The sequence below is a fragment of the Triticum aestivum genome, chromosome 6B (genome assembly GCF_018294505.1).
Source record: "Triticum aestivum cultivar Chinese Spring chromosome 6B, IWGSC CS RefSeq v2.1, whole genome shotgun sequence".
In the NCBI taxonomy this organism is placed as follows: Eukaryota; Viridiplantae; Streptophyta; class Magnoliopsida; order Poales; family Poaceae; genus Triticum; species Triticum aestivum.
This window is the reverse complement of record NC_057810.1, coordinates 164235805-164243991: the sequence shown is the minus strand read 5'-3', so window position 1 is coordinate 164243991 and position 8187 is coordinate 164235805. Positions and strand designations below refer to the sequence as shown.

The following is an 8187-nucleotide window of genomic DNA, read 5'->3' as shown; positions in this document are numbered from 1 at the left end:
CATGTTTCCTTTAGCGTTGCCGTCGCCACGTTATGTGCCCTTGTTTATTGACGTGGCCTACGGGAGGGTTCTTTCGTTCAATGTGCTGGCACGTGCACGTGTGATCTTAGGATTATGGAGGGAGACACAGATCACGTGATGTGCTGAAGATATTTTGGTCTCCTCTTCTAGATTTGTCTCTCTTCCTCCAGAAGCGACGCGTCAACTGTGCCACCGCTTCGCCGCCGTATTCTCCTATAAAATCCCCTTCCTGTGTGTGAATCTTTCAGTCCCCGCGGCGTCCGCACCTGCCTCTCCCCCTCGTGCTCCCATCTGCCCTGCCGACACCGCTTGCCATGAGAGACCCAGAGGAAGTAATGGCGGAGAAGACGGAATTCAGGGCGCTGCAGCCTTCCCTGTGTTCTTGATCTGGAGCCTGTCCAACCCGTCGGGCCCCGCCGGCGTACCTCCGGTCAGCGCCTCGATTTGTCCCATGCCTCTCGCTCATCCACCTCGCGCCCGGGATCGGCCGCCGTCGGTTCGTTCTTCCGGGGATGTGGCGCTCCGCCTGCGTTGGTTCTTCGTGGTTCTTTCGGTGGTGCGTCTCACCGGCGGCCGGTTGGTCGGCAACTCGGCATCCGTTGTCCGTGTCACCGTCTGTTGGTTCCATCGCTTCAGGTACATACGTTCTTGTTCCTTTTCCTCTCTAAATCTGATTTCTGTGTTTTTTTATTTCGTGATTCTTTGTTTTATTTGTGAAATTTGCAGGTACTATGATTCCATCATGTAATTTGGATCTTGAGGAATCTCGCTGACGGCGAGTGGGAGATTCGCTGTGTCAAATAGTTTCTTGTGGTGGTGAGTGTGCCTCATATTTGTGATTTCACTCAGTGTTTGGTTTGTAATCAGCGTTTTTTTGGTTCTTTTACACTTCTGTAGATGGCATGCATGTCTCATTGGCCTCTAGATGGCGGTCTGGTATACTTCGTTGGGGTAGAGTGGTCGATTCCGTCTTGTATATCTCCTTTCCTTCGTAGTTATTTTTCTCTTTTCATCCTTTGATTATTGTGTGATCTTCAATGTTGATCGGTTTTGTTGGTTTTGTCCTGCTGATCAGTTCCTCCCACGCCGGATGTTCAGTGCCTTGATGATGCATGGAATCATTAAAGGGATAGCACTACTGCTTAGAGATAATGATGATGATGCTACAAAGAGTTTGTTGTTCCTACATAGTACAAAGTAATAGAGATAATGCTGCTGCTAATTAAAGATCGTCTTTTCTTTATCTTCTGCTGTTGCTAATGCAATGTTTTTGCCGTTGTTGTTTATGTATGGTTGTTGGCCGTTGGGAGTAGTTTATGTTTGTTACTAACAGTTCAAATTGTTGTATTCGGTACATTACCAGTCAAGGGGTTCGGCTCAGGTGCAGGGGTCACCGCACCTATTATGGTGCAGGCCCAATGAGCACATGCCACGTATGTTTGTAGGCCCAAGCAATTAATTAATTCATTCTTTAATTAATCCTTCAATGGATCGCTTTCCTTCCAAACTCTCCGTGCTATATCTAATTTATTTGTTGTTTATTCTCTCTGCTGCAATTGCAAACTTACAAATCTCTTATGAAATAGTTTGGATTGTTTATTCTCTGTTGCATATCTCCATCGCTGTTTGTCCATGCAGCAGCTAAATAGATAATCTTCATCGGCCAGGATGTGTGCGTGCTCGAGGACCATACGAGACCTAGGTTACGCCATGCTTGCTAACCCGCTCGTTGTGCTCTGAACAATCTTGCCGTCAGACAATCAAAAGTACTGGCCGGCTGGAGTCTGATCCGACGAGAAAACAACGTGATGGATCATTTGATCAATACTATCGAAGAGTGTGTGCTCACGTCGACGGCATGTAAAAGTGCCTGCATGCCCTGAGCAGTGAGCACATGCCCATCAAAAAATGCAGCACATTGTAGTCGCGAAGATTGGAGTATTAGGGAAGTTCGTCCAGATGTGTGCTGGGTGAAGACGGCGGAGGTCGTCATGACAGGAGTACCTTGCCGTGTGATCCGACCTGTTTGCATGGAATTGAAGAGAGGATGGAGATTAATCGGAAGATTAAAAAAATTAATAATGAAGTATGGGCCTACTAGCACACGTGGAATGCATTGATTGGGCCTGCACCATAATAGGTGCGGTGAACCCTGCACCTGAGCCGAACCCCCCAGTCAAGTGTTGCTCACCTGCCGTTCGTTGACTATCAACCAACTAAGGTGTTAACAAGATCTGGAAATGTTTAATCAAGGCTTTTTTAAGCTTTTCAGTACCACTAGCATATAGTGAACAGTATAGGGTACACTGTTAGTAGATGTGGTAGTTGTTGTTCTACTTATTCTGTCACCTGCCAATGATAGTGGGCCATGAGAAAAAAAAAGAAGGGATTGTTAGAAGCAAACAAACACTTTGATAGGAAATGGAGATGATGTTAAATTGGTTTGAACAACAGACTGATATTAGTTCTGCCAAGTAAGGTGATAAGAGCATGAGCTTTCCGTCTGCTTGATCTATTTCATACTAATACTGATATGCATGTGTTGCCCTTTTCCCCTGTACATGTACTTAATGGGTGATTCACATTTCTTTGCTGTTGAGTTGCATTGTACTAACCGAGAACCCATATTTGTTTGCTAAATAATTTCTGAGACCGAGGTATCGTAATTTGAAACCAACCAATAGCAAATCTTATATTTTTTCCATTCCAGGAATTAATTGACTTTGAAGCAAAGAAGGTGATGTTGGTCCTTAGTCCTAATTTGTGCTTTTTCTCCTCATCCATGGGTTTTTACTTCTGATAGCTGCATGTAACGGTGATAGAGCTATTACCCCTTATTGCTTCATCAAGCGATTAATTGTTACTCTGCTATGCTAAACTCAGTTGAAAGAAAAACGCCTGGATCATGAGGCAATTCCTTTGCATTTGGCCCGCTATGGTTTCATATTTCTTGTGCTAGCAGTGAATTAATTGTGATGTTACATACATTTGGAGACGAGTTAATTATATGCTTCATTGTTAGTCGTAATTTTTGAAAATATAGTACACTCCAGGCCTTACTTCGTATTATGAATTTTTCCTTCCAAGTTAGTCAGCCATTGGCACGCTTCTAATAACAGCCCCCCAAGGACATTTGTCTATATATGCACCCAAGGTTTTCATATGGTGTGATTTATCTATTGTGCCCTTTTTACACATTGCTGGACTCCACATGATAAATTTCTTTAAGAAAGAGAACAGTGTTCAAATATTCCTATGAATTTTATCTAAAGATTATTCTCTACTCGAATTGAATCCAAGGAGCCATTCACATAGTAATATCCTCTGCTTCTTGCTTCAAATATAAAGCTCTGTCCAGATCAGAACAGTATAGTGAGGTGTTAATTTACATATGTACTATATAGCTTAACTTTTTGCTAAATGTATGTGTGGGGTGATTGCAGGTAGGCCTGTATATGGACATGTCTGTTGTAGATCTGTTTATAATAATTTCGCAATACTAGGATTTGTCCATGTGGGCTCATTTCTTGTGTAGAAAACTGCTTCCCCTGTTCCATGGCAGAAATGTTGGAATGCAAATTATCCACCTTCAGAATAGCAATACTATCAGGCTTTCTACGAAATTAATTGTTAGTTGCGTTGTTGTTTTATTCAAGCATTTTTATGTGCTTCAACAAAATTCTTTGGTACAGCTAATAGCAGTGCTCAAACTGAGATTTAGTGGGTTTGACTGGTTTCTGAGGATTGATTTCAATGATATGTAAGCTCGAGGCTTGAACCCTTAAAGTACGATATGATTCTGTTTGATGTGATACGACTTGAGTAGTATACTGAGTAAAATAACCTGGGTGATAGAAATTGGTTGTTGGACAACCATATTACTGAATGCATTCGACTCCACATGTCCCTGTCTAAAGTTGTTCAGTTCTCGCGGTATATCGCTTCTGTATATTTTAAGTTTGCCTATTAGTAGTCAATTTTCAGCTGGAGTAGCAGCCATATGTATCTATTCCGACACAAAATGGTAGGATCAGTTCATAATTTATTTCTTTTCAGTTTTTTACCTTATTCAGTTTACCTTCCTTTTTCTTTTTGACATGTTACTATTTTCTTGTGACCTGTATTAGAAACTACCATTCAAAATATTTGTGGCTGCTTTCAAGCTGCTTCAATTCCCTTATGGAATCATGATATTACTATACATTGGCTATCTTGGTTTTACAGTGACTTGCAAAGTACTCCCTCCCTCCGTAAACAAATATAAGAGCATTTAGATCACTATTTTATTGACCTAAACGCTCTTATATTTCTTTACAGAGGGAGTAACTCTTTATTCCATCTTTATTAGTCACTACCTTGGTTCGTCGGTAACATTTTTAGTATGTACGCACACGCCTAACCTTAATTGAAAAGAGTTCTGTACCATATTGTTCATGTGGATCCGCTCTTGGTGTCTTACTCGGCCTCTCTTAGTTTAAGAGAGTACAACTAGCACGTATATATATGCCTATGTTTTAAGTCTCATTTCTCTACCACTGCATGACAGACAAATTATATATGTCTATGTTTTAAGTCTCACCCAAAGTGGTCGGACCCTTCCCCGACCCTGCGCAAGCGGGAGCTACATGCACCGGGCTGCCCTATGTTTTAAGTCTCATTTCTCTACCACTGCATGACAGACAAATCTAGCTGGAGGATCAACATCTCAGCTCTTAAGAAGAGAACAAGAGCTAGCATTTCCTTGTATGACCTACTTTGCAACGAACCAAATCTTGGTACAGCTTACCAAAAATTACAAAAAGATAAATAGCTTATAAATCCATGTGACGCGGCGTGCCGCCGCGCACTACGCGCTAGTTTCTAATCATGATGCAAACTGAATGGCCTAGATAGAAGGTGTAGCCATATGAGGGTACGAAAAATCCACACTCGTTAGAGAATGCATTCATGTGTTGTGCATAGAAAAGCAAATGCACAAAAGGGAACTTCAAGCAAAAGAAGCAAGGGGAAAATCAGATAATTTTATTAACTGCCACCTACTAGGCTATGGCCAACAATAGGAAACAGTGAGTAAAAACTACAAATGACCCTTTAATGGTTGAACTAAGTACAGGATGAAACTTTCTTCCCTCTTGACTAGTTTTGTGTACATAGCTAATTCCTGCCAAATGTGACTATTTATTTCATTATTTAATTGTATCAAATACAATGTTTTAAATAGCGGGTTATGAAAAATAGCGGTAGACCTCCAAATCAGCTATAGCGGAGCTACAGTGGGCTAAGGCGGGCTATTTGTGAAGGTGACTATTTAGCGGCACCCTGCTGAAAAGGCTATAGCGGGCTATACCGGAGCTATAGCCGGCTATTTAAAACGATGATCAAATATCCTGCGGATTCACTTGCATTTGTTATGAGCTTATTAAAAACTGCCCATTTGACAGTCTTCTAGTAGATTTTATTTCCAACAGAAAGTTACAACACTAGCAATGGTAATAGAACTATATGTGCTTTGATATCTATAGAAGTATATGTGCGACTAGTTTCCACAAGAAAACTTTACCTCTTTATTTGTATAGTCGGTGCTTCCTTTTTCCAACTGCAAGGAAAAAGCTCAGCACTATTGAACCATTTATGCTCACTCGAGATCCTCCAGACTGGTGGCAAACCAAATCATATGCACCAGGCAACGCTGGCATGCATCCCATGAAACTACAAAACATTACCTCTTGTTGCCATCAGACTGAAGCCTTGTGATGTTAAAAGATTCCTTCACGCTTTGTGATGCTAATACTCTTATCACACAAGTGCAGCCAGCTTGGAAAATGAATGCTTGATATGGAGTGCAGTGCAGTGCTACTCTGTTTAGCTCAAAAGTGTCTTTTGCCGAGCATCTGATTTCTATTGATTCAAGAAAAGATGCCTCGTAGTGGGAGGCCACAAAACAGTAAGCCTAATTACATGAGGAACAACTAAAAAAAACTTGTTTTACTTTGTATTGGTTGGGGTGCGCCTGGCCTGGGCAGTAGTGCGACGCTCAGGCGACACGTAAGGGCCCCACTAGCAAGCTAGTGTGATGGGCCCTCCCCATAAAGAATAAATTTAATATCATTGTGGACGTATAGCCCACATATCGGATATTAAAATGATAAGAATAGATACTACACTTGATCTTAGCCAAAAGACCGAGAAAGATATGCGTTGAGACGTTGCCCTGCACCTCCTCTTATAACTGTATCGGCTGCCCTGCTGCGTTCCGCGAGCGAGGTGGTACTAAACAAACAGGCAGGAAGTCATTAAGATGCCTGTCCTATGCGCTTCCCTGTTGTTTTGTTTCTACCAAAGCAGCCCCAGCTGGCTCGAAGGCCCAGTAGCTTGGCTTTACGGCCCCAATACGTTCTGAAAGAAAGTATGGTGAGATGGCAATCTGAAAGAAGCAACCTGAGACGTGATGGTCATAGAATAATTGGAGTTGAAATAAATGTTGGCAGCTGCAGTGTTGAGTGTGCCGTATCCACAAGGTTACAGAGTGCTGCCGTCCATTTGCTTGCCTTTTTATGAGGGGAAAACCTACTGCAAAAAATAAATAAATTACAAAGGACGAAAAAGCAGTACTCCTACATGATGTTTACAGGAAGTTAGAGATCCAGCTATGAAATGAAACCCAAGTATACTAATCTTTCTTCTGGCTCCATGGATGACCAAATTCATCATTTCTTACTTCAAGATTATATCATATACATCTATAACGATCAAGCAGCACTCCTTCGAAGATGAAGATAAGACCAGCATCATCTAAAGACAAGATCTGGCAAATATACTGGGCAAGTAAAGAATATATTATACCTGGATTCTATCACTTGTCTCACAAAAACTTTTGCTATTTTTCTCAACCAGAACTATATTATTAGCCACATGTACAGTGATTACTTTGCTCATCACTCTACACTGCGAAAAGAGCGTCAAAACAGCATCATCTAAAACATAACTATATAATACCCCAAAAGAAAGACAACTCTTTACACCAGCTATCTTGTTCAACTAAACTGGCCAGCAACCAGCCCGAATTCCGGCCTGTTGCAATCCACCATCCTGCCATGCATTGCAAGTCCTCGCACGCTATCCTGTCTACTTGAGTTCACAATCAATGTTCCGCCTTTCAAAAAAAACAATCAATGTTCCGGAATGACGCGCCAGTGAGTGAAGCCGGGGAACGGAAAACAACAGCAGACTTATGCACCAGGCAACACCGGCATGACAAAAGGGGCAAAGAACACCAGGTCACCGCATCCATGAGGCTACAAACTTGTCCTTTTTTTTGTTACCAGAGTCTCAATTCTTCTTTGACTAGACCTTTGACGCATTACATAGTCAGGGCACATCAGAGGGGGTATCCCTTATTTTTCCACAACAAGAAAGCTGCATGTCACACCATTAAGTGCAAAAGTGACTACTCCGTAGTCGATAAAGAACTCCAGAAGGGCGACCGAGGAGGGCCTCCTTGTTGATAGAAGCAACCATCTGAAGAATAAGCTTCATGATAGTTTTATAAGAAAAGTGGCATAATACCCAGCCCTCATTTTACAGACCTTCCCTCTTTCTCCGAAAAGAGGCATAACACCCAGCCCTCATTTGATATTGCACTTGCACATACCTTCCCTTAGCCTTGCTCTTGTGCAGATCATCTCCTTGGCCTCTTCCTTTCTCGCAGGTCGGTTCCTATAGACAAGCTGCTCTGTGTACATGCAAAATCTTACGCTAGTAGACTCATTAGTACAACTTGCAGAATCTTACGAAATCATGTAATAGAGCACCAGTTTCCTTGAGCTATAAATGGCCATTCTTGCCCTCAGAATGTTCCTTGACCAGACCACTAATGCTGTGCCAAGTCAGGGCACAACATAAGCATCTGGTTTCCTTTTGTTTCAGGAAAACATGTGAGTTACGTGCCGTATCATTAAGATTAGGAAACAAAGGTCCATGTAGAATTTAGTTACAACCACAAACTTGGGTGGCGGAGTCAATCAATTCAGTCATTGCAAGGCGACCTACTTGCTACAAGTAACAAGTACAGAACAAGGAGGAGCACGCTCTATAATACTGTAGAAGCAACCAGCTAAAGAATAAGCATCTGGTGCCCATATGCCAGTCTCATAAGAAATGAAAACC

At 42.0% G+C, this 8187-nt stretch overlaps 1 long non-coding RNA gene and 1 other non-coding gene across 3 annotated transcripts; one reads left to right on the top strand and one right to left on the bottom strand.

Moving 5' to 3' along the window:
• The first annotated feature begins 251 nt into the window (after positions 1 to 251).
• LOC123136367 (uncharacterized) lies at positions 252 to 3216 on the top strand. 2 transcript variants are annotated; one of them, XR_006466854.1, is made up of 4 exons: positions 252 to 657; positions 748 to 837; positions 919 to 1454; positions 1689 to 3216. It is a non-coding gene; the product is annotated as an uncharacterized lncRNA (long non-coding RNA). The 2 variants fall into 2 exon arrangements; XR_006466853.1 differs by having other exon boundaries at positions 255 to 657; positions 919 to 3216.
• A 2804-nt stretch (positions 3217 to 6020) lies between these two features.
• Positions 6021 to 6216, bottom strand: LOC123140236 (U2 spliceosomal RNA). The gene has a single exon (XR_006469885.1). It is a non-coding gene; the product is annotated as a U2 spliceosomal RNA (small nuclear RNA).
• Positions 6217 to 8187: the final 1971 nt, after the last annotated feature.